The sequence below is a fragment of the Styela clava genome, chromosome 15 (assembly GCF_964204865.1).
Source record: "Styela clava chromosome 15, kaStyClav1.hap1.2, whole genome shotgun sequence".
Lineage (NCBI taxonomy): Eukaryota > Metazoa > Chordata > Ascidiacea > Stolidobranchia > Styelidae > Styela > Styela clava.
In genome coordinates this window covers 7,245,851-7,262,026 of record NC_135264.1, presented here as the reverse complement: position 1 = coordinate 7,262,026, position 16,176 = coordinate 7,245,851, and the positions used below count along the sequence as shown (strand labels likewise).

At 46.9% G+C, this 16,176-nt stretch overlaps 57 non-coding genes and 24 pseudogenes across 57 annotated transcripts; all 81 read right to left on the bottom strand.

Annotated features, from left to right (window-relative positions):
• Nucleotides 1–60: 60 nt before the first annotated feature.
• LOC144418267 (5S ribosomal RNA) lies at nt 61–179 on the bottom strand (annotated as a pseudogene).
• An 81-nt stretch (nt 180–260) lies between these two features.
• LOC144415516 (5S ribosomal RNA) lies at nt 261–379 on the bottom strand. The gene has a single exon (XR_013471407.1). It is a non-coding gene; the product is annotated as a 5S ribosomal RNA (ribosomal RNA).
• An 81-nt stretch (nt 380–460) lies between these two features.
• Nucleotides 461–579, bottom strand: LOC144416228 (5S ribosomal RNA). Its single transcript, XR_013472122.1, has one exon. It is a non-coding gene; the product is annotated as a 5S ribosomal RNA (ribosomal RNA).
• Nucleotides 580–660: 81 nt separating this feature from the next.
• On the bottom strand, nt 661–778 carry LOC144418089 (5S ribosomal RNA; annotated as a pseudogene).
• An 81-nt stretch (nt 779–859) lies between these two features.
• LOC144412573 (5S ribosomal RNA) lies at nt 860–978 on the bottom strand (annotated as a pseudogene).
• Nucleotides 979–1,059: 81 nt separating this feature from the next.
• LOC144412582 (5S ribosomal RNA) lies at nt 1,060–1,168 on the bottom strand (annotated as a pseudogene).
• An 81-nt stretch (nt 1,169–1,249) lies between these two features.
• On the bottom strand, nt 1,250–1,368 carry LOC144414400 (5S ribosomal RNA). Its single transcript, XR_013470290.1, has one exon. It is a non-coding gene; the product is annotated as a 5S ribosomal RNA (ribosomal RNA).
• An 81-nt stretch (nt 1,369–1,449) lies between these two features.
• Nucleotides 1,450–1,568, bottom strand: LOC144417842 (5S ribosomal RNA; annotated as a pseudogene).
• An 81-nt stretch (nt 1,569–1,649) lies between these two features.
• Nucleotides 1,650–1,768, bottom strand: LOC144415052 (5S ribosomal RNA). The gene has a single exon (XR_013470944.1). It is a non-coding gene; the product is annotated as a 5S ribosomal RNA (ribosomal RNA).
• Nucleotides 1,769–1,849: 81 nt separating this feature from the next.
• Nucleotides 1,850–1,968, bottom strand: LOC144413817 (5S ribosomal RNA). Its single transcript, XR_013469708.1, has one exon. It is a non-coding gene; the product is annotated as a 5S ribosomal RNA (ribosomal RNA).
• Nucleotides 1,969–2,049: 81 nt separating this feature from the next.
• Nucleotides 2,050–2,168, bottom strand: LOC144413806 (5S ribosomal RNA). Its single transcript, XR_013469697.1, has one exon. It is a non-coding gene; the product is annotated as a 5S ribosomal RNA (ribosomal RNA).
• Nucleotides 2,169–2,249: 81 nt separating this feature from the next.
• Nucleotides 2,250–2,368, bottom strand: LOC144418265 (5S ribosomal RNA; annotated as a pseudogene).
• An 81-nt stretch (nt 2,369–2,449) lies between these two features.
• LOC144415514 (5S ribosomal RNA) lies at nt 2,450–2,568 on the bottom strand. The gene has a single exon (XR_013471405.1). It is a non-coding gene; the product is annotated as a 5S ribosomal RNA (ribosomal RNA).
• Nucleotides 2,569–2,649: 81 nt separating this feature from the next.
• Nucleotides 2,650–2,768, bottom strand: LOC144416217 (5S ribosomal RNA). The gene has a single exon (XR_013472111.1). It is a non-coding gene; the product is annotated as a 5S ribosomal RNA (ribosomal RNA).
• An 81-nt stretch (nt 2,769–2,849) lies between these two features.
• Nucleotides 2,850–2,967, bottom strand: LOC144418088 (5S ribosomal RNA; annotated as a pseudogene).
• Nucleotides 2,968–3,048: 81 nt separating this feature from the next.
• LOC144412572 (5S ribosomal RNA) lies at nt 3,049–3,167 on the bottom strand (annotated as a pseudogene).
• An 81-nt stretch (nt 3,168–3,248) lies between these two features.
• On the bottom strand, nt 3,249–3,357 carry LOC144412301 (5S ribosomal RNA; annotated as a pseudogene).
• Nucleotides 3,358–3,438: 81 nt separating this feature from the next.
• Nucleotides 3,439–3,557, bottom strand: LOC144416602 (5S ribosomal RNA). The gene has a single exon (XR_013472495.1). It is a non-coding gene; the product is annotated as a 5S ribosomal RNA (ribosomal RNA).
• An 81-nt stretch (nt 3,558–3,638) lies between these two features.
• Nucleotides 3,639–3,757, bottom strand: LOC144418383 (5S ribosomal RNA; annotated as a pseudogene).
• Nucleotides 3,758–3,838: 81 nt separating this feature from the next.
• On the bottom strand, nt 3,839–3,957 carry LOC144416389 (5S ribosomal RNA). The gene has a single exon (XR_013472282.1). It is a non-coding gene; the product is annotated as a 5S ribosomal RNA (ribosomal RNA).
• Nucleotides 3,958–4,038: 81 nt separating this feature from the next.
• LOC144416846 (5S ribosomal RNA) lies at nt 4,039–4,157 on the bottom strand. Its single transcript, XR_013472739.1, has one exon. It is a non-coding gene; the product is annotated as a 5S ribosomal RNA (ribosomal RNA).
• An 81-nt stretch (nt 4,158–4,238) lies between these two features.
• LOC144415194 (5S ribosomal RNA) lies at nt 4,239–4,357 on the bottom strand. The gene has a single exon (XR_013471086.1). It is a non-coding gene; the product is annotated as a 5S ribosomal RNA (ribosomal RNA).
• An 81-nt stretch (nt 4,358–4,438) lies between these two features.
• On the bottom strand, nt 4,439–4,557 carry LOC144415016 (5S ribosomal RNA). Its single transcript, XR_013470908.1, has one exon. It is a non-coding gene; the product is annotated as a 5S ribosomal RNA (ribosomal RNA).
• An 81-nt stretch (nt 4,558–4,638) lies between these two features.
• On the bottom strand, nt 4,639–4,757 carry LOC144415193 (5S ribosomal RNA). Its single transcript, XR_013471085.1, has one exon. It is a non-coding gene; the product is annotated as a 5S ribosomal RNA (ribosomal RNA).
• Nucleotides 4,758–4,838: 81 nt separating this feature from the next.
• LOC144414858 (5S ribosomal RNA) lies at nt 4,839–4,957 on the bottom strand. Its single transcript, XR_013470749.1, has one exon. It is a non-coding gene; the product is annotated as a 5S ribosomal RNA (ribosomal RNA).
• Nucleotides 4,958–5,038: 81 nt separating this feature from the next.
• Nucleotides 5,039–5,157, bottom strand: LOC144415063 (5S ribosomal RNA). The gene has a single exon (XR_013470955.1). It is a non-coding gene; the product is annotated as a 5S ribosomal RNA (ribosomal RNA).
• An 81-nt stretch (nt 5,158–5,238) lies between these two features.
• On the bottom strand, nt 5,239–5,357 carry LOC144418382 (5S ribosomal RNA; annotated as a pseudogene).
• An 81-nt stretch (nt 5,358–5,438) lies between these two features.
• On the bottom strand, nt 5,439–5,557 carry LOC144416388 (5S ribosomal RNA). The gene has a single exon (XR_013472281.1). It is a non-coding gene; the product is annotated as a 5S ribosomal RNA (ribosomal RNA).
• Nucleotides 5,558–5,638: 81 nt separating this feature from the next.
• LOC144416845 (5S ribosomal RNA) lies at nt 5,639–5,757 on the bottom strand. Its single transcript, XR_013472738.1, has one exon. It is a non-coding gene; the product is annotated as a 5S ribosomal RNA (ribosomal RNA).
• An 81-nt stretch (nt 5,758–5,838) lies between these two features.
• On the bottom strand, nt 5,839–5,957 carry LOC144415191 (5S ribosomal RNA). Its single transcript, XR_013471083.1, has one exon. It is a non-coding gene; the product is annotated as a 5S ribosomal RNA (ribosomal RNA).
• Nucleotides 5,958–6,038: 81 nt separating this feature from the next.
• On the bottom strand, nt 6,039–6,157 carry LOC144415015 (5S ribosomal RNA). The gene has a single exon (XR_013470907.1). It is a non-coding gene; the product is annotated as a 5S ribosomal RNA (ribosomal RNA).
• Nucleotides 6,158–6,238: 81 nt separating this feature from the next.
• LOC144415190 (5S ribosomal RNA) lies at nt 6,239–6,357 on the bottom strand. Its single transcript, XR_013471082.1, has one exon. It is a non-coding gene; the product is annotated as a 5S ribosomal RNA (ribosomal RNA).
• An 81-nt stretch (nt 6,358–6,438) lies between these two features.
• LOC144414857 (5S ribosomal RNA) lies at nt 6,439–6,557 on the bottom strand. Its single transcript, XR_013470748.1, has one exon. It is a non-coding gene; the product is annotated as a 5S ribosomal RNA (ribosomal RNA).
• Nucleotides 6,558–6,638: 81 nt separating this feature from the next.
• LOC144414597 (5S ribosomal RNA) lies at nt 6,639–6,757 on the bottom strand. Its single transcript, XR_013470487.1, has one exon. It is a non-coding gene; the product is annotated as a 5S ribosomal RNA (ribosomal RNA).
• Nucleotides 6,758–6,838: 81 nt separating this feature from the next.
• Nucleotides 6,839–6,947, bottom strand: LOC144412818 (5S ribosomal RNA; annotated as a pseudogene).
• An 81-nt stretch (nt 6,948–7,028) lies between these two features.
• LOC144416206 (5S ribosomal RNA) lies at nt 7,029–7,147 on the bottom strand. Its single transcript, XR_013472100.1, has one exon. It is a non-coding gene; the product is annotated as a 5S ribosomal RNA (ribosomal RNA).
• An 81-nt stretch (nt 7,148–7,228) lies between these two features.
• Nucleotides 7,229–7,347, bottom strand: LOC144416195 (5S ribosomal RNA). Its single transcript, XR_013472089.1, has one exon. It is a non-coding gene; the product is annotated as a 5S ribosomal RNA (ribosomal RNA).
• Nucleotides 7,348–7,428: 81 nt separating this feature from the next.
• On the bottom strand, nt 7,429–7,547 carry LOC144415189 (5S ribosomal RNA). The gene has a single exon (XR_013471081.1). It is a non-coding gene; the product is annotated as a 5S ribosomal RNA (ribosomal RNA).
• An 81-nt stretch (nt 7,548–7,628) lies between these two features.
• On the bottom strand, nt 7,629–7,747 carry LOC144414856 (5S ribosomal RNA). Its single transcript, XR_013470747.1, has one exon. It is a non-coding gene; the product is annotated as a 5S ribosomal RNA (ribosomal RNA).
• An 81-nt stretch (nt 7,748–7,828) lies between these two features.
• Nucleotides 7,829–7,947, bottom strand: LOC144415062 (5S ribosomal RNA). The gene has a single exon (XR_013470954.1). It is a non-coding gene; the product is annotated as a 5S ribosomal RNA (ribosomal RNA).
• Nucleotides 7,948–8,028: 81 nt separating this feature from the next.
• On the bottom strand, nt 8,029–8,147 carry LOC144418381 (5S ribosomal RNA; annotated as a pseudogene).
• An 81-nt stretch (nt 8,148–8,228) lies between these two features.
• On the bottom strand, nt 8,229–8,347 carry LOC144416387 (5S ribosomal RNA). The gene has a single exon (XR_013472280.1). It is a non-coding gene; the product is annotated as a 5S ribosomal RNA (ribosomal RNA).
• An 81-nt stretch (nt 8,348–8,428) lies between these two features.
• LOC144416844 (5S ribosomal RNA) lies at nt 8,429–8,547 on the bottom strand. Its single transcript, XR_013472737.1, has one exon. It is a non-coding gene; the product is annotated as a 5S ribosomal RNA (ribosomal RNA).
• An 81-nt stretch (nt 8,548–8,628) lies between these two features.
• LOC144415188 (5S ribosomal RNA) lies at nt 8,629–8,747 on the bottom strand. Its single transcript, XR_013471080.1, has one exon. It is a non-coding gene; the product is annotated as a 5S ribosomal RNA (ribosomal RNA).
• Nucleotides 8,748–8,828: 81 nt separating this feature from the next.
• On the bottom strand, nt 8,829–8,947 carry LOC144415013 (5S ribosomal RNA). The gene has a single exon (XR_013470905.1). It is a non-coding gene; the product is annotated as a 5S ribosomal RNA (ribosomal RNA).
• An 81-nt stretch (nt 8,948–9,028) lies between these two features.
• LOC144415187 (5S ribosomal RNA) lies at nt 9,029–9,147 on the bottom strand. The gene has a single exon (XR_013471079.1). It is a non-coding gene; the product is annotated as a 5S ribosomal RNA (ribosomal RNA).
• An 81-nt stretch (nt 9,148–9,228) lies between these two features.
• On the bottom strand, nt 9,229–9,347 carry LOC144414855 (5S ribosomal RNA). The gene has a single exon (XR_013470746.1). It is a non-coding gene; the product is annotated as a 5S ribosomal RNA (ribosomal RNA).
• Nucleotides 9,348–9,428: 81 nt separating this feature from the next.
• LOC144416184 (5S ribosomal RNA) lies at nt 9,429–9,547 on the bottom strand. Its single transcript, XR_013472078.1, has one exon. It is a non-coding gene; the product is annotated as a 5S ribosomal RNA (ribosomal RNA).
• An 81-nt stretch (nt 9,548–9,628) lies between these two features.
• On the bottom strand, nt 9,629–9,737 carry LOC144412817 (5S ribosomal RNA; annotated as a pseudogene).
• Nucleotides 9,738–9,818: 81 nt separating this feature from the next.
• LOC144416173 (5S ribosomal RNA) lies at nt 9,819–9,937 on the bottom strand. The gene has a single exon (XR_013472067.1). It is a non-coding gene; the product is annotated as a 5S ribosomal RNA (ribosomal RNA).
• Nucleotides 9,938–10,018: 81 nt separating this feature from the next.
• LOC144416162 (5S ribosomal RNA) lies at nt 10,019–10,137 on the bottom strand. The gene has a single exon (XR_013472056.1). It is a non-coding gene; the product is annotated as a 5S ribosomal RNA (ribosomal RNA).
• Nucleotides 10,138–10,218: 81 nt separating this feature from the next.
• On the bottom strand, nt 10,219–10,327 carry LOC144412510 (5S ribosomal RNA; annotated as a pseudogene).
• Nucleotides 10,328–10,408: 81 nt separating this feature from the next.
• On the bottom strand, nt 10,409–10,527 carry LOC144416151 (5S ribosomal RNA). The gene has a single exon (XR_013472045.1). It is a non-coding gene; the product is annotated as a 5S ribosomal RNA (ribosomal RNA).
• Nucleotides 10,528–10,608: 81 nt separating this feature from the next.
• On the bottom strand, nt 10,609–10,727 carry LOC144417841 (5S ribosomal RNA; annotated as a pseudogene).
• An 81-nt stretch (nt 10,728–10,808) lies between these two features.
• On the bottom strand, nt 10,809–10,927 carry LOC144416009 (5S ribosomal RNA). Its single transcript, XR_013471903.1, has one exon. It is a non-coding gene; the product is annotated as a 5S ribosomal RNA (ribosomal RNA).
• Nucleotides 10,928–11,008: 81 nt separating this feature from the next.
• Nucleotides 11,009–11,127, bottom strand: LOC144415633 (5S ribosomal RNA). The gene has a single exon (XR_013471525.1). It is a non-coding gene; the product is annotated as a 5S ribosomal RNA (ribosomal RNA).
• Nucleotides 11,128–11,208: 81 nt separating this feature from the next.
• LOC144415364 (5S ribosomal RNA) lies at nt 11,209–11,327 on the bottom strand. The gene has a single exon (XR_013471256.1). It is a non-coding gene; the product is annotated as a 5S ribosomal RNA (ribosomal RNA).
• Nucleotides 11,328–11,408: 81 nt separating this feature from the next.
• On the bottom strand, nt 11,409–11,517 carry LOC144412509 (5S ribosomal RNA; annotated as a pseudogene).
• Nucleotides 11,518–11,598: 81 nt separating this feature from the next.
• LOC144416279 (5S ribosomal RNA) lies at nt 11,599–11,717 on the bottom strand. The gene has a single exon (XR_013472172.1). It is a non-coding gene; the product is annotated as a 5S ribosomal RNA (ribosomal RNA).
• An 81-nt stretch (nt 11,718–11,798) lies between these two features.
• LOC144412463 (5S ribosomal RNA) lies at nt 11,799–11,917 on the bottom strand (annotated as a pseudogene).
• An 81-nt stretch (nt 11,918–11,998) lies between these two features.
• On the bottom strand, nt 11,999–12,117 carry LOC144416972 (5S ribosomal RNA). The gene has a single exon (XR_013472864.1). It is a non-coding gene; the product is annotated as a 5S ribosomal RNA (ribosomal RNA).
• An 81-nt stretch (nt 12,118–12,198) lies between these two features.
• Nucleotides 12,199–12,317, bottom strand: LOC144416962 (5S ribosomal RNA). Its single transcript, XR_013472854.1, has one exon. It is a non-coding gene; the product is annotated as a 5S ribosomal RNA (ribosomal RNA).
• An 81-nt stretch (nt 12,318–12,398) lies between these two features.
• Nucleotides 12,399–12,517, bottom strand: LOC144415182 (5S ribosomal RNA). The gene has a single exon (XR_013471074.1). It is a non-coding gene; the product is annotated as a 5S ribosomal RNA (ribosomal RNA).
• An 81-nt stretch (nt 12,518–12,598) lies between these two features.
• LOC144414846 (5S ribosomal RNA) lies at nt 12,599–12,717 on the bottom strand. Its single transcript, XR_013470736.1, has one exon. It is a non-coding gene; the product is annotated as a 5S ribosomal RNA (ribosomal RNA).
• An 81-nt stretch (nt 12,718–12,798) lies between these two features.
• Nucleotides 12,799–12,917, bottom strand: LOC144417201 (5S ribosomal RNA). The gene has a single exon (XR_013473094.1). It is a non-coding gene; the product is annotated as a 5S ribosomal RNA (ribosomal RNA).
• Nucleotides 12,918–12,998: 81 nt separating this feature from the next.
• Nucleotides 12,999–13,117, bottom strand: LOC144415775 (5S ribosomal RNA). The gene has a single exon (XR_013471668.1). It is a non-coding gene; the product is annotated as a 5S ribosomal RNA (ribosomal RNA).
• Nucleotides 13,118–13,198: 81 nt separating this feature from the next.
• Nucleotides 13,199–13,317, bottom strand: LOC144415837 (5S ribosomal RNA). The gene has a single exon (XR_013471731.1). It is a non-coding gene; the product is annotated as a 5S ribosomal RNA (ribosomal RNA).
• Nucleotides 13,318–13,398: 81 nt separating this feature from the next.
• LOC144412508 (5S ribosomal RNA) lies at nt 13,399–13,507 on the bottom strand (annotated as a pseudogene).
• An 81-nt stretch (nt 13,508–13,588) lies between these two features.
• Nucleotides 13,589–13,707, bottom strand: LOC144416140 (5S ribosomal RNA). The gene has a single exon (XR_013472034.1). It is a non-coding gene; the product is annotated as a 5S ribosomal RNA (ribosomal RNA).
• An 81-nt stretch (nt 13,708–13,788) lies between these two features.
• On the bottom strand, nt 13,789–13,907 carry LOC144416128 (5S ribosomal RNA). Its single transcript, XR_013472022.1, has one exon. It is a non-coding gene; the product is annotated as a 5S ribosomal RNA (ribosomal RNA).
• Nucleotides 13,908–13,992: 85 nt separating this feature from the next.
• LOC144417516 (5S ribosomal RNA) lies at nt 13,993–14,111 on the bottom strand (annotated as a pseudogene).
• An 81-nt stretch (nt 14,112–14,192) lies between these two features.
• On the bottom strand, nt 14,193–14,311 carry LOC144415513 (5S ribosomal RNA). Its single transcript, XR_013471404.1, has one exon. It is a non-coding gene; the product is annotated as a 5S ribosomal RNA (ribosomal RNA).
• An 81-nt stretch (nt 14,312–14,392) lies between these two features.
• Nucleotides 14,393–14,501, bottom strand: LOC144411956 (5S ribosomal RNA; annotated as a pseudogene).
• Nucleotides 14,502–14,582: 81 nt separating this feature from the next.
• Nucleotides 14,583–14,691, bottom strand: LOC144412507 (5S ribosomal RNA; annotated as a pseudogene).
• An 81-nt stretch (nt 14,692–14,772) lies between these two features.
• LOC144416117 (5S ribosomal RNA) lies at nt 14,773–14,891 on the bottom strand. Its single transcript, XR_013472011.1, has one exon. It is a non-coding gene; the product is annotated as a 5S ribosomal RNA (ribosomal RNA).
• Nucleotides 14,892–14,972: 81 nt separating this feature from the next.
• On the bottom strand, nt 14,973–15,091 carry LOC144415178 (5S ribosomal RNA). The gene has a single exon (XR_013471070.1). It is a non-coding gene; the product is annotated as a 5S ribosomal RNA (ribosomal RNA).
• Nucleotides 15,092–15,176: 85 nt separating this feature from the next.
• LOC144417515 (5S ribosomal RNA) lies at nt 15,177–15,295 on the bottom strand (annotated as a pseudogene).
• Nucleotides 15,296–15,376: 81 nt separating this feature from the next.
• Nucleotides 15,377–15,495, bottom strand: LOC144416278 (5S ribosomal RNA). The gene has a single exon (XR_013472171.1). It is a non-coding gene; the product is annotated as a 5S ribosomal RNA (ribosomal RNA).
• An 81-nt stretch (nt 15,496–15,576) lies between these two features.
• Nucleotides 15,577–15,695, bottom strand: LOC144412462 (5S ribosomal RNA; annotated as a pseudogene).
• Nucleotides 15,696–15,776: 81 nt separating this feature from the next.
• On the bottom strand, nt 15,777–15,895 carry LOC144416971 (5S ribosomal RNA). Its single transcript, XR_013472863.1, has one exon. It is a non-coding gene; the product is annotated as a 5S ribosomal RNA (ribosomal RNA).
• Nucleotides 15,896–15,976: 81 nt separating this feature from the next.
• Nucleotides 15,977–16,095, bottom strand: LOC144416961 (5S ribosomal RNA). The gene has a single exon (XR_013472853.1). It is a non-coding gene; the product is annotated as a 5S ribosomal RNA (ribosomal RNA).
• Nucleotides 16,096–16,176: the final 81 nt, after the last annotated feature.

The following is a 16,176-nucleotide window of genomic DNA, read 5'->3' as shown; positions in this document are numbered from 1 at the left end:
GCTATTTGTATTTTGCAGTTGTTGGAAAACAGAGCAAAATCGAATGAAGCGGCGACGAAAAGCCTACGACACTCGGTATTCCCAGCCGGTCACCCATGCAAGTACTAACCGAGACGGACATTGCTTAACTTCCGAGATCGAACGAGATCGGGTGCATTCGACGTGGTATGGTTGTAGGCGATAAAGTAGTAGTCTATTCGGCTATTTGTATTTCCCAGTTGTTAGAAAACAGAGCAAAATCGAATGAAACGGCGACGAAAAGCCTACGACACTCGGTATTCCCAGCCGGTCACCCATGCAAGTACTAACCAAGCCCGACATTGCTTAACTTCCGAGATCGAACAAGATCGGGTGCATTCAACGTGGTATGGTTGTAGGCGATAAAGTAGTAGTGTATTCGGCTATTTGTATTTCGCAGTTGTTGGAAAACAGAGCAAAATCGAGTGAAACGGCGACAAAAAGCCTACGACACTCGGTATTCCCAGCCGGTCACCCATGCAAGTACTAACCGAGCCCGACATTGCTTAACTTCCGAGATCGAACGAGATCGGGTGCATTCAACGTGGTATGGTTGTAGGCGATAAAGTAGTAGTCTATTCGGCTATTTGTATTTCGCAGTTGTTGGAAAACAGAGCAAAATCGAATGAAACGGCGACGAAAAGCCTACGACACTCGGTATTCCCAGCCGGTCACCCATGCAAGTACTCACCGAGCCCGACATTGCTTAACTTCGAGATCGAACGAGATCGGGTGCATTCAACGTGGTATGGTTGTAGGCGATAAAGTAGTAGTCTATTCGGCTATTTGTATTTCGCAGTTGTTGGAAAACAGAGCAAAATCGAATGAAACGGCGACGAAAATCCTACGACACTCGGTATTCCCAGCCGGTCACCCATGCAAGTACTAACCGAGCCTGACATTGCTTAACTTCCGAGATCGAACGATAACGGGTGCATTCAACGTGGTATGGTTGTAGGCGATAAAGTAGTAGTCTATTCGGCTATTTGTATTTCGCAGTTGTTGGAAAACAGAGCAAAATCGAATGAAACGGCGACAAAAAGCCTACGACACTCGGTATTCCCAGCCGGTCACCCATGCAAGTACTAACCGAGCCCGACATTGCTTAACTTCCGAGATCGAGTGCATTCAACGTGGTATGGTTGTAAGCGATAAAGTAGTAGTCTATTCGGCTATTTGTATTTCGCAGTTGTTGGAAAACAGAGCAAAATCGAATGAAACGGCGACGAAAAGCCTACGACACTCGGTATTCTCAGCAGGTCACCCATGCAAGTACTAACCGAGCCCGACATTGCTTAACTTCCGAGATCGAACGAGATCGGGTGCATTCAACGTGGTATGGTTGTAGGCGATAAAGTAGTAGTCTATTCGGCTATTTGTATTTTGCAGTTGTTGGAAAACAGAGCAAAATCGAATGAAACGGCGACGAAAAGCCTACGACACTCGGTATTCCCAGCCGGTCACCCATGCAAGTACTAACCGAGCCCGACATTGCTTAACTTCCGAGATCGAACGATAACGGGTGCATTCAACGTGGTATGGTTGTAGGCGATAAAGTAGTAGTGTATTCGGCTATTTGGATTTCGCAGTTGTTGGAAAACAGAGCAAAATCAAGTGAAACGGCGACAAAAAGCCTACGACACTCGGTATTCCCAGCCGGTCACCCATGCAAGTACTAACCGAGCCCGACATTGCTTAACTTCCGAGATCGAACGAGATCGGGTGCATTCAACGTGGTATGGTTGTAGGAGATGAAGTAGTAGTCTATTCGGCTATTTGTATTTCGCAGTTGTTAGAAAACAGAGCAAAATCGAATGAAGCGGCGACGAAAAGCCTACGACACTTGGTATTCCCAGCCGGTCACCCATGCAAGTACTAACCGAGCCCGACATTGCTTAACTTCCGAGATCGAACGAGATCGGGTGCATTCAACGTGGTATGGTTGTAGGCAATAAAGTAGTAGTCTATTCGGCTATTTGTATTTCGCAGTTGTTGGAAAACAGAGCAAAATCGAATGAAACGGCGACGAAAAGCCTACGACACTTGGTATTCCCAGCCGGTCACCCATGCAAGTACTAACCGAGCCCGACATTGCTTAACTTCCGAGATCGAACGAGATCGGGTGCATTCAACGTGGTATGGTTGTAGGCGATAAAGTAGTAGTCTATTCGGCTATTTGTATTTTGCAGTTGTTGGAAAACAGAGCAAAATCGAATGAAGCGGCGACGAAAAGCCTACGACACTCGGTATTCCCAGCCGGTCACCCATGCAAGTACTAACCGAGACGGACATTGCTTAACTTCCGAGATCGAACGAGATCGGGTGCATTCGACGTGGTATGGTTGTAGGCGATAAAGTAGTAGTCTATTCGGCTATTTGTATTTCCCAGTTGTTAGAAAACAGAGCAAAATCGAATGAAACGGCGACGAAAAGCCTACGACACTCGGTATTCCCAGCCGGTCACCCATGCAAGTACTAACCAAGCCCGACATTGCTTAACTTCCGAGATCGAACAAGATCGGGTGCATTCAACGTGGTATGGTTGTAGGCGATAAAGTAGTAGTGTATTCGGCTATTTGTATTTCGCAGTTGTTGGAAAACAGAGCAAAATCGAGTGAAACGGCGACAAAAAGCCTACGACACTCGGTATTCCCAGCCGGTCACCCATGCAAGTACTAACCGAGCCCGACATTGCTTAACTTCCGAGATCGAACGAGATCGGGTGCATTCAACGTGGTATGGTTGTAGGCGATAAAGTAGTAGTCTATTCGGCTATTTGTATTTCGCAGTTGTTGGAAAACAGAGCAAAATCGAATGAAACGGCGACGAAAAGCCTACGACACTCGGTATTCCCAGCCGGTCACCCATGCAAGTACTCACCGAGCCCGACATTGCTTAACTTCGAGATCGAACGAGATCGGGTGCATTCAACGTGGTATGGTTGTAGGCGATAAAGTAGTAGTCTATTCGGCTATTTGTATTTCGCAGTTGTTGGAAAACAGAGCAAAATCGAATGAAACGGCGACGAAAATCCTACGACACTCGGTATTCCCAGCCGGTCACCCATGCAAGTACTAACCGAGCCTGACATTGCTTAACTTCCGAGATCGAACGATAACGGGTGCATTCAACGTGGTATGGTTGTAGGCGATAAAGTAGTAGTCTATTCGGCTATTTGTATTTCGCAGTTGTTGGAAAACAGAGCAAAATCGAATGAAACGGCGACAAAAAGCCTACGACACTCGGTATTCCCAGCCGGTCACCCATGCAAGTACTAACCGAGCCCGACATTGCTTAACTTCCGAGATCGAGTGCATTCAACGTGGTATGGTTGTAGGCGATAAAGTAGTAGTCTATTCGGCTATTTGTATTTCGCAGTTGTTGGAAAACAGAGCAAAATCGAATGAAACGGCGACGAAAAGCCTACGACACTCGGTATTCCCAGCCGGCCACCCATGCAAGTACTAACCGAGCCCGACATTGCTTAACTCCCGAGATCGAACGAGATCGGGTGCATTCAACGTGGTATGGTTGTAGGCGATAAAGTAGTAGTCCATTCGGCTATTTGTGTTTCGCAGTTGTTGGAAAACAGAGCAAAATCGAATGAAACGGCGACGAAAAGCCTACGACACTCGGTATTCCCAGCCGGTCACCCATGCAAGTACTAACCGAGCCCGACATTGCTTAACTTCCGAGATCGAACGATAACGGGTGCATTCACCGTGGTATGGTTGTAGGCGATAAAGTAGTAGTCTATTCGGCTATTTGTATTTCGCAGTTGTTAGAAAACAGAGCAAAATCGAATGAAACGGCGACGAAAAGCCTACGACACTCGGTATTCCCAGCCGGTCACCCATGCAAGTACTAACCAAGCCCGACATTGCTTAACTTCCGAGATCGAACAAGATCGGGAGCATTCAACGTGGTATGGTTGTAGGCGATGAAGTAGTAGTCTATTCGGCTATTTGTATTTCGCAGTTGTTGGAAAACAGAGCAAAATCAAATGAAACGGCGACGAAAACCCTACGACACTCGGTATTCCCAGCCGGTCACCCATGCAAGTACAAACCGAGCCCGACATTGCTTAACTTCCGAGATCGAACGAGATCGGGTGCATTCAACGTGGTATGGTTGTAGGCGATAAAGTAGTAGTCTATTCGGCTATTTGTATTTCGCAGTTGTTGGAAAACAGAGCAAAATCGAATGAAACGGCGACGAAAAGCCTACGACCCTCGGTATTCCCAGCCGGTCACCCATGCAAGTACTAACCGAGCCCGACATTGCTTAACTTCCGAGATCGAACGAGATCGGGTGCATTCAACGTGGTATGGTTGTAGGCGATAAAGTAGTAGTCTATTCGGCTATTTGTATTTCGCAGTTGTTGGAAAACAGAGCAAAATCAAATGAAACGGCGACGAAAAGCCTACGACACTCGGTATTCCTAGCCGGTCACCCATGCAAGTACTAACCGAGCCCGACATTGCTTAACTTCCGAGATCGAACGAGATCGGGTGCATTCAACGTGGTATGGTTGTAGGCGATAAAGTAGTAGTCTATTCGGCTATTTGTATTTTGCAGTTGTTGGAAAACAGAGCAAAATCGAATGAAACGGCGACGAAAAGCCTACGACCCTCGGTATTCCCAGCCGGTCACCCATGCAAGTACTAACCGAGCCCGACATTGCTTAACTTCCGAGATCGAACGAGATCGGGTGCATTCAACGTGGTATGGTTGTAGGCGATAAAATAGTAGTCTATTCGGCTATTTGTATTTCGCAGTTGTTGGAAAACAGAGCAAAATCGAATGAAACGGCGACGAAAAGCCTACGACACTCGGTATTCCCAGCCGGTCACCCATGCAAGTACTAACCGAGCCCGACATTGCTTAACTTCCGAGATCGAACGAGATCGAGTGCATTCAACGTGGTATGGTTGTAGGCGATAAAGTAGTAGTCTATTCGGCTATTTGTATTTCGCAGTTGTTGGAAAACAGAGCAAAATCGAATGAAACGGCGACGAAAAGCCTACGACACTCGGTATTCCCAGCCGGCCACCCATGCAAGTACTAACCGAGCCCGACATTGCTTAACTTCCGAGATCGAACGAGATCGGGTGCATTCAACGTGGTATGGTTGTAGGCGATAAAGTAGTAGTCTATTCGGCTATTTGTATTTCGCAGTTGTTGGAAAACAGAGCAAAATCGAATGAAACGGCGACGAAAAGCCTACGACACTCGGTATTCCCAGCCGGTCACCCATGCAAGTACTAACCGAGCCCGACATTGCTTAACTTCCGAGATCGAACGATAACGGGTGCATTCACCGTGGTATGGTTGTAGGCGATAAAGTAGTAGTCTATTCGGCTATTTGTATTTCGCAGTTGTTAGAAAACAGAGCAAAATCGAATGAAACGGCGACGAAAAGCCTACGACACTCGGTATTCCCAGCCGGTCACCCATGCAAGTACTAACCAAGCCCGACATTGCTTAACTTCCGAGATCGAACAAGATCGGGAGCATTCAACGTGGTATGGTTGTAGGCGATGAAGTAGTAGTCTATTCGGCTATTTGTATTTCGCAGTTGTTGGAAAACAGAGCAAAATCAAATGAAACGGCGACGAAAACCCTACGACACTCGGTATTCCCAGCCGGTCACCCATGCAAGTACAAACCGAGCCCGACATTGCTTAACTTCCGAGATCGAACGAGATCGGGTGCATTCAACGTGGTATGGTTGTAGGCGATAAAGTAGTAGTCTATTCGGCTATTTGTATTTCGCAGTTGTTGGAAAACAGAGCAAAATCGAATGAAACGGCGACGAAAAGCCTACGACCCTCGGTATTCCCAGCCGGTCACCCATGCAAGTACTAACCGAGCCCGACATTGCTTAACTTCCGAGATCGAACGAGATCGGGTGCATTCAACGTGGTATGGTTGTAGGCGATAAAGTAGTAGTCTATTCGGCTATTTGTATTTCGCAGTTGTTGGAAAACAGAGCAAAATCAAATGAAACGGCGACGAAAAGCCTACGACACTCGGTATTCCTAGCCGGTCACCCATGCAAGTACTAACCGAGCCCGACATTGCTTAACTTCCGAGATCGAACGAGATCGGGTGCATTCAACGTGGTATGGTTGTAGGCGATAAAGTAGTAGTCTATTCGGCTATTTGTATTTCGCAGTTGTTGGAAAACAGAGCAAAATCGAATGAAACGGCGACAAAAAGCCTACGACCCTCGGTATTCCCAGCCGGTCACCCATGCAAGTACTAACCGAGCCCGACATTGCTTAACTTCCGAGATCGAACGAGATCGGGTGCATTCAACGTGGTATGGTTGTAGGCGATAAAATAGTAGTCTATTCGGCTATTTGTATTTCGCAGTTGTTGGAAAACAGAGCAAAATCGAATGAAACGGCGACGAAAAGCCTACGACACTCGGTATTCCCAGCCGGTCACCCATGCAAGTACTAACCGAGCCCGACATTGCTTAACTTCCGAGATCGAACGAGATCGAGTGCATTCAACGTGGTATGGTTGTAGGCGATAAAGTAGTAGTCTATTCGGCTATTTGTATTTCGCAGTTGTTGGAAAACAGAGCAAAATCGAATGAAACGGCGACGAAAAGCCTACGACACTCGGTATTCCCAGCCGGTCACCCATGCAAGTACTAACCGAGCCCGACATCGCTTAACTTCCGAGATCGAACGAGATCGGGTGCATTCAACGTGGTATGGTTGTAGGCGATAAAGTAGTAGTCTATTCGGCTATTTGTATTTCGCAGTTGTTGGAAAACAGAGCAAAATCGAATGAAACGGCGACAAAAAGCCTACGACACTCGGTATTCCCAGCCGGTCACCCATGTAAGTACTGACCGAGCCCGACATTGCTTAACTTCCGAGATCGAGTGCATTCAACGTGGTATGGTTGTAGGCGATAAAGTAGTAGTCTATTCGGCTATTTGTATTTCGCAGTTGTTGGAAAACAGAGCAAAATCGAATGAAACGGCGACGAAAAGCCTACGACACTCGGTATTCCCAGCCGGTCACCCATGCAAGTACTAACCGAGCCCGACATTGCTTAACTTCCGAGATCGAACGAGATCGGGTGCATTCAACGTGGTATGGTTGTAGGCGATAAAGTAGTAGTCTATTCGGCTATTTGTATTTTGCAGTTGTTGGAAAACAGAGCAAAATCGAACGAAACGGCGACGAAAAGCCTACGACACTCGGTATTCCCAGCCGGTCACCCATGCAAGTACTAACCGAGCCCGACATTGCTTAACTTCCGAGATCGAACGAGATCGGGTGCATTCAACGTGGTATGGTTGTAGGCGATAAAGTAGTAGTCTATTCGGCTATTTGTATTTTGCAGTTGTTGGAAAACAGAGCAAAATCGAATGAAACGGCGACGAAAAGCCTACGACCCTCGGTATTCCCAGCCGGTCACCCATGCAAGTACTAACCGAGCCCGACATTGCTTAACTTCCGAGATCGAACGAGATCGGGTGCATTCAACGTGGTATGGTTGTAGGCGATAAAATAGTAGTCTATTCGGCTATTTGTATTTCGCAGTTGTTGGAAAACAGAGCAAAATCGAATGAAACGGCGACGAAAAGCCTACGACACTCGGTATTCCCAGCCGGTCACCCATGCAAGTACTAACCGAGCCCGACATTGCTTAACTTCCGAGATCGAACGAGATCGAGTGCATTCAACGTGGTATGGTTGTAGGCGATAAAGTAGTAGTCTATTCGGCTATTTGTATTTCGCAGTTGTTGGAAAACAGAGCAAAATCGAATGAAACGGCGACGAAAAGCCTACGACACTCGGTATTCCCAGCCGGCCACCCATGCAAGTACTAACCGAGCCCGACATTGCTTAACTTCCGAGATCGAACGAGATCGGGTGCATTCAACGTGGTATGGTTGTAGGCGATAAAGTAGTAGTCTATTCGGCTATTTGTATTTCGCAGTTGTTGGAAAACAGAGCAAAATCGAATGAAACGGCGACGAAAAGCCTACGACACTCGGTATTCCCAGCCGGTCACCCATGCAAGTACTAACCGAGCCCGACATTGCTTAACTTCCGAGATCGAACGATAACGGGTGCATTCACCGTGGTATGGTTGTAGGCGATAAAGTAGTAGTCTATTCGGCTATTTGTATTTCGCAGTTGTTAGAAAACAGAGCAAAATCGAATGAAACGGCGACGAAAAGCCTACGACACTCGGTATTCCCAGCCGGTCACCCATGCAAGTACTAACCAAGCCCGACATTGCTTAACTTCCGAGATCGAACAAGATCGGGAGCATTCAACGTGGTATGGTTGTAGGCGATGAAGTAGTAGTCTATTCGGCTATTTGTATTTCGCAGTTGTTGGAAAACAGAGCAAAATCAAATGAAACGGCGACGAAAACCCTACGACACTCGGTATTCCCAGCCGGTCACCCATGCAAGTACAAACCGAGCCCGACATTGCTTAACTTCCGAGATCGAACGAGATCGGGTGCATTCAACGTGGTATGGTTGTAGGCGATAAAGTAGTAGTCTATTCGGCTATTTGTATTTCGCAGTTGTTGGAAAACAGAGCAAAATCGAATGAAACGGCGACGAAAAGCCTACGACCCTCGGTATTCCCAGCCGGTCACCCATGCAAGTACTAACCGAGCCCGACATTGCTTAACTTCCGAGATCGAACGAGATCGGGTGCATTCAACGTGGTATGGTTGTAGGCGATAAAGTAGTAGTCTATTCGGCTATTTGTATTTCGCAGTTGTTGGAAAACAGAGCAAAATCAAATGAAACGGCGACGAAAAGCCTACGACACTCGGTATTCCTAGCCGGTCACCCATGCAAGTACTAACCGAGCCCGACATTGCTTAACTTCCGAGATCGAACGAGATCGGGTGCATTCAACGTGGTATGGTTGTAGGCGATAAAGTAGTAGTCTATTCGGCTATTTGTATTTCGCAGTTGTTGGAAAACAGAGCAAAATCGAATGAAACGGCGACAAAAAGCCTACGACCCTCGGTATTCCCAGCCGGTCACCCATGCAAGTACTAACCGAGCCCGACATTGCTTAACTTCCGAGATCGAACGAGATCGGGTGCATTCAACGTGGTATGGTTGTAGGCGATAAAATAGTAGTCTATTCGGCTATTTGTATTTCGCAGTTGTTGGAAAACAGAGCAAAATCGAATGAAACGGCGACGAAAAGCCTACGACACTCGGTATTCCCAGCCGGTCACCCATGCAAGTACTAACCGAGCCCGACATTGCTTAACTTCCGAGATCGAACGAGATCGAGTGCATTCAACGTGGTATGGTTGTAGGCGATAAAGTAGTAGTCTATTCGGCTATTTGTATTTCGCAGTTGTTGGAAAACAGAGCAAAATCGAATGAAACGGCGACGAAAAGCCTACGACACTCGGTATTCCCAGCCGGTCACCCATGCAAGTACTAACCGAGCCCGACATTGCTTAACTTCCGAGATCGAACGAGATCGGGTGCATTCAACGTGGTATGGTTGTAGGCGATAAAGTAGTAGTCTATTCGGCTATTTGTATTTCGCAGTTGTTGGAAAACAGAGCAAAATCGAATGAAACGGCGACAAAAAGCCTACGACACTCGGTATTCCCAGCCGGTCACCCATGTAAGTACTGACCGAGCCCGACATTGCTTAACTTCCGAGATCGAGTGCATTCAACGTGGTATGGTTGTAGGCGATAAAGTAGTAGTCTATTCGGCTATTTGTATTTCGCAGTTGTTGGAAAACAGAGCAAAATCGAATGAAACGGCGACGAAAAGCCTACGACACTCGGTATTCCCAGCCGGTCACCCATGCAAGTACTAACCGAGCCCGACATTGCTTAACTTCCGAGATCGAACGAGATCGGGTGCATTCAACGTGGTATGGTTGTAGGCGATAAAGTAGTAGTCTATTCGGCTATTTGTATTTTGCAGTTGTTGGAAAACAGAGCAAAATCGAACGAAACGGCGACGAAAAGCCTACGACACTCGGTATTCCCAGCCGGTCACCCATGCAAGTACTAACCGAGCCCGACATTGCTTAACTTCCGAGATCGAACGAGATCGGGTGCATTCAACGTGGTATGGTTGTAGGCGATAAAGTAGTAGTCTATTCGGCTATTTGTATTTCGCAGTTGTTGGAAAACAGAGCAAAATCGAATGAAACGGCGACAAAAAGCCTACGACACTCGGTATTCCCAGCCGGTCACCCATGTAAGTACTAACCGAGCCCGACATTGCTTAACTTCCGAGATCGAGTGCATTCAACGTGGTATGGTTGTAGGCGATAAAGTAGTAGTCTATTCGGCTATTTGTATTTCGCAGTTGTTGGAAAACAGAGCAAAATCGAATGAAACGGCGACGAAAAGCCTACGACACTCGGTATTCCCAGCCGGTCACCCATGCAAGTACTAACCGAGCCCGACATTGCTTAACTTCCGAGATCGAACGAGATCGGGTGCATTCAACGTGGTATGGTTGTAGGCGATAAAGTAGTAGTCTATTCGGATATTTGTATTTCGCAGTTGTTGGAAAACAGAGCAAAATCGAATGAAACGGCGACGAAAAGCCTACGACACTCGGTATTCCCAGCCGGTCACCCATGCAAGTACTAACCGAGCCCGACATTGCTTAACTTCCGAGATCGAACGATAACGGGTGCATTCAACGTGGTATGGTTGTAGGCGATAAATTAGTAGTCTATTCGGCTATTTGTATTTCGCAGTTGTTGGAAAACAGAGCAAAATCGAATGAAACGGCGACAAAAAGCCTACGACACTCGGTATTCCCAGCCGGTCACCCATGCAAGTACTAACCGAGCCCGACATTGCTTAATTTCCGAGATCGAACGAGATCGGGTGCATTCAACGTGGTATGGTTGTAGGCGATAAAATAGTAGTCTATTCGGCTATTTGTATTTCGCAGTTGTTGGAAAACAGAGCAAAATCGAATGAAACGGCGACGAAAAGCCTACGACACTCAGTATTCCCAGCCGGTCACCCACGCAAGTACTAACCGAGCCCGACATTGCTTAACTTCCGAGATCGAACGAGATCGGGTGCATTCAACGTGGTATGGTTGTAGGCGATAAAGTAGTAGTCTATTCGGCTATTTGTATTTCGCAGTTGTTGGAAAACAGAGCAAAATCGAATGAAACGGCGACGAAAAGCCTACGACACTCGGTATTCCCAGCCGATCACCCATGCAAGTACTAACCGAGCCCGACATTGCTTAACTTCCGAGATCGAACGAGATCGGGTGCATTCAACGTGGTATGGTTGTAGGCGATAAAGTAGTAGTCTATTCGGCTATTTGTATTTCGCAGTTGTTGGAAAACAGAGCAAAATCGAATGAAACGGCGACAAAAAGCCTACGACACTCGGTATTCCCAGCCGGTCACCCATGTAAGTACTAACCGAGCCCGACATTGCTTAACTTCCGAGATCGAGTGCATTCAACGTGGTATGGTTGTAGGCGATAAAGTAGTAGTCTATTCGGCTATTTGTATTTCGCAGTTGTTGGAAAACAGAGCAAAATCGAATGAAACGGCGACGAAAAGCCTACGACACTCGGTATTCCCAGCCGGTCACTCATGCAAGTACTAACCGAGCCCGACATTGCTTAACTTCCGAGATCGAACGAGATCGGGTGCATTCAACGTGGTATGGTTGTAGGCGATAAAGTAGTAGTCTATTCGGCTATTTGTATTTCGCAGTTGTTGGAAAACAGAGCAAAATCGAATGAAACGGCGACGAAAAGCCTACGACACTCGGTATTCCCAGCCGGTCACCCATGCAAGTACTAACCGAGCCCGACATTGCTTAACATCCGAGATCGAACGATAACGGGTGCATTCACCGTGGTATGGTTGTAGGCGATAAAGTAGTAGTCTATTCGGCTATTTGTATTTCGCAGTTGTTAGAAAACAGAGCAAAATGGAATGAAACGGCGACGAAAAGCCTACGACACTCGGTATTCCCAGCCGGTCACCCATGCAAGTACTAACCAAGCCCGACATTGCTTAACTTCCGAGATCGAAAAAGATCGGGAGCATTCAACGTGGTATGGTTGTAGGCGATGAAGTAGTAGTCTATTCGGCTATTTGTATTTCGCAGTTGTTGGAAAACAGAGCAAAATCAAATGAAACGGCGACGAAAAGCCTACGACACTCGGTATTCCCAGCCGGTCACCGATGCAAGTACTAACCGAGCCCGACATTGCTTAACTTCCGAGATCGAACGAGATCGGGTGCATTCAACGTGGTATGGTTGTAGGCGATAAAGTAGTAGTCTATTTGGCTATTTGTATTTCGCAGTTGTTGGAAAACAGAGCAAAATCGAATGAAACGGCGACGAAAAGCCTACGACTCTCGGTATTCCCAGCCGGTCACCCATGCAAGTACTAACCGAGCCCGACATTGCTTAACTTCCGAGATCGAACGAGATCGGGTGCATTCAACGTGGTATGGTTGTAGGCGATAAAGTAGTAGTCTATTCGGCTATTTGTATTTCGCAGTTGTTGGAAAACAGAGCAAAATCAAATGAAACGGCGACGAAAAGCCTACGACACTCGGTATTCCCAGCCGGTAACCCATGCAAGTACTAACCGAGCCCGACATTGCTTAACTTCCGAGATCGAACGAGATCGGGTGCATTCAACGTGGTATGGTTGTAGGCGATAAAGTAGTAGTCTATTCGGCTATTTGTATTTCGCAGTTGTTGGAAAACAGAGGAAAATCGAATGAAACGGCGACGAAAAGCCTGCGACCCTCGGTATTCCCAGCCGGTCACCCATGCAAGTACTAACCGAGCCCGACATTGCTTAACTTCCGAGATCAAACGAGATCGGGTGCATTCAACGTGGTATGGTTGTAGGCGATAAAATAGTAGTCTATTCGGCTATTTGTATTTCGCAGTTGTTGGAAAACAGAGCAAAATCGAATGAAACGGCGACGAAAAGCCTACGACACTCGGTATTCCCAGCCGGTCACCCATGCAAGTACTAACCGAGCCCGACATTGCTTAACTTCCGAGATCGAACGAGGTCGGGTGCATTCAACGTGGTATGGTTGTAGGCGATAAAGTAGTAGTCTATTCGGCTATTTGTATTTCGCAGTTGTTGGAAAACAGAGCAAAATCGAATGAAACGGCGACGAAAAGCCTACGACACTCGGTATTCCCAGCCGGTCACCTATGCAAGTACTAACCGAGCCCGACATTGCTTAACTTCCGAGATCGAACGAGATCGGGTGCATTCAACGTGGTATGGTTGTAGGCGATAAAGTAGTAGTCTATTCGGCTATTTGTATTTCGCAGTTGTTGGAAAACAGAGCAAAATCGAATGAAACGGCGACAAAAAGCCTACGACACTCGGTATTCCCAGCCGGTCACCCATGTAAGTACTAACCGAGCCCGACATTGCTTAACTTCCGAGATCGAGTGCATTCAACGTGGTATGGTTGTAGGCGATAAAGTAGTAGTCTATTCGGCTATTTGTATTTCGCAGTTGTTGGAAAACAGAGCAAAATCGAATGAAACGGCGACGAAAAGCCTACGACACTCGGTATTCCCAGCCGGTCACCCATGCAAGTACTAACCGAGCCCGACATTGCTTAACTTCCGAGATCGAACGAGATCGGGTGCATTCAACGTGGTATGGTTGTAGGCGATAAAGTAGTAGTCTATTCGGCTATTTGTATTTCGCAGTTATTGGAAAACAGAGCAAAATCGAATGAAACGGCGACGAAAAGCCTACGACACTCGGTATTCCCAGCCGGTCACCCATGCAAGTACTAACCGAGCCCGACATTGCTTAACTTCCGAGATCGAACGAGATCGGGTGCATTCAACGTGGTATGGTTGTAGGCGATAAAGTAGTAGTCTATTCGGCTATTTGTATTTCGCAGTTGTTGGAAAACAGAGCAAAAACGAATGGAACGGCGACGAAAAAAAAGCCTACGACACTCGGTATTCCCAGCCGGTCACCCATGCAAGTACTAACCGAGCACGACATTGCTTAACTTCCGAGATCGAACGAGATCGGGTGCATTCACCGTGGTATGGTTGTAGGCGATGAAGTAGTAGTCTATTCGGCTATTTGTATTTCCCAGTTGTTAGAAAACAGAGCAAAATCGAATGAAACGGCGACGAAAAGCCTACGACACTCGGTATTCCCAGCCGGTCACCCATGCAAGTACTAACCAAGCCCGACATTGCTTAACTTCCGAGATCGAACAAGATCGGGTGCATTCAACGTGGTATGGTTGTAGGCGATAAAGTAGTAGTCTATTCGGCTATTTGTATTTCGCAATTGTTAGAAAACAGAGGAAAATCGAATGAAACGGCGACGAAAAGCCTACGACACTCGGTATTCCCAGCCGGTCACCCATGCAAGTACTAACCGAGCCCGACATTGCTTAACTTCCGAGATCGGGTGCATTCAACGTGGTATGGTTGTAGGCGATAAAGTAGTAGTCTATTCGGCTATTTGTATTTCGCAGTTGTTGGAAAACAGAGCAAAATCGAATGAAACGGCGACAAAAAGCCTACGACACTCGGTATTCCCAGCCGGTCACCCATGTAAGTACTAACCGAGCCCGACATTGCTTAACTTCCGAGATCGAGTGCATTCAACGTGGTATGGTTGTAGGCGATAAAGTAGTAGTCTATTCGGCTATTTGTATTTCGCAGTTGTTGGAAAACAGAGCAAAATCGAATGAAACGGCGACGAAAAGCCTACGACACTCGGTATTCCCAGCCGGTCACCCATGCAAGTACTAACCGAGCCCGACATTGCTTAACTTCCGAGATCGAACGAGATCGGGTGCATTCAACGTGGTATGGTTGTAGGCGATAAAGTAGTAGTCTATTCGGCTATTTGTATTTCGCAGTTATTGGAAAACAGAGCAAAATCGAATGAAACGGCGACGAAAAGCCTACGACACTCGGTATTCCCAGCCGGTCATCCATGCAAGTACTAACCGAGCCCGACATTGCTTAACTTCCGAGATCGAACGAGATCGGGTGCATTCAACGTGGTATGGTTGTAGGCGATAAAGTAGTAGTCTATTCGGCTATTTGTATTTCGCAGTTGTTGGAAAACAGAGCAAAAACGAATGGAACGGCTACGAAAAAAAAGCCTACGACACTCGGTATTCCCAGCCGGTCACCCATGCAAGTACTAACCGAGCACGACATTGCTTAACTTCCGAGATCGAACGAGATCGGGTGCATTCACCGTGGTATGGTTGTAGGCGATGAAGTAGTAGTCTATTCGGCTATTTGTATTTCCCAGTTGTTAGAAAACAGAGCAAAATCGAATGAAACGGCGACGAAAAGCCTACGACACTCGGTATTCCCAGCCGGTCACTCATGCAAGTACTAACCGAGCCCGACATTGCTTAACTTCCGAGATCGAACGAGATCGGGTGCATTCAACGTGGTATGGTTGTAGGCGATAAAGTAGTAGTCTATTCGGCTATTTGTATTTCGCAGTTGTTGGAAAACAGAGCAAAATCGAATGAAACGGCGACGAAAAGCCTACGACACTCGGTATTCCCAGCCGGTCACCCATGCAAGTACTAACCGAGCCCGACATTGCTTAACATCCGAGATCGAACGATAACGGGTGCATTCACCGTGGTATGGTTGTAGGCGATAAAGTAGTAGTCTATTCGGCTATTTGTATTTCGCAGTTGTTAGAAAACAGAGCAAAATGGAATGAAACGGCGACGAAAAGCCTACGACACTCGGTATTCCCAGCCGGTCACCCATGCAAGTACTAACCAAGCCCGACATTGCTTAACTTCCGAGATCGAAAAAGATCGGGAGCATTCAACGTGGTATGGTTGTAGGCGATGAAGTAGTAGTCTATTCGGCTATTTGTATTTCGCAGTTGTTGGAAAACAGAGCAAAATCAAATGAAACGGCGACGAAAAGCCTACGACACTCGGTATTCCCAGCCGGTCACCGATGCAAGTACTAACCGAGCCCGACATTGCTTAACTTCCGAGATCGAACGAGATCGGGTGCATTCAACGTGGTATGGTTGTAGGCGATAAAGTAGTAGTCTATTTGGCTATTTGTATTTCGCAGTTGTTGGAAAACAGAGCAAAATCGAATGAAACGGCGACGAAA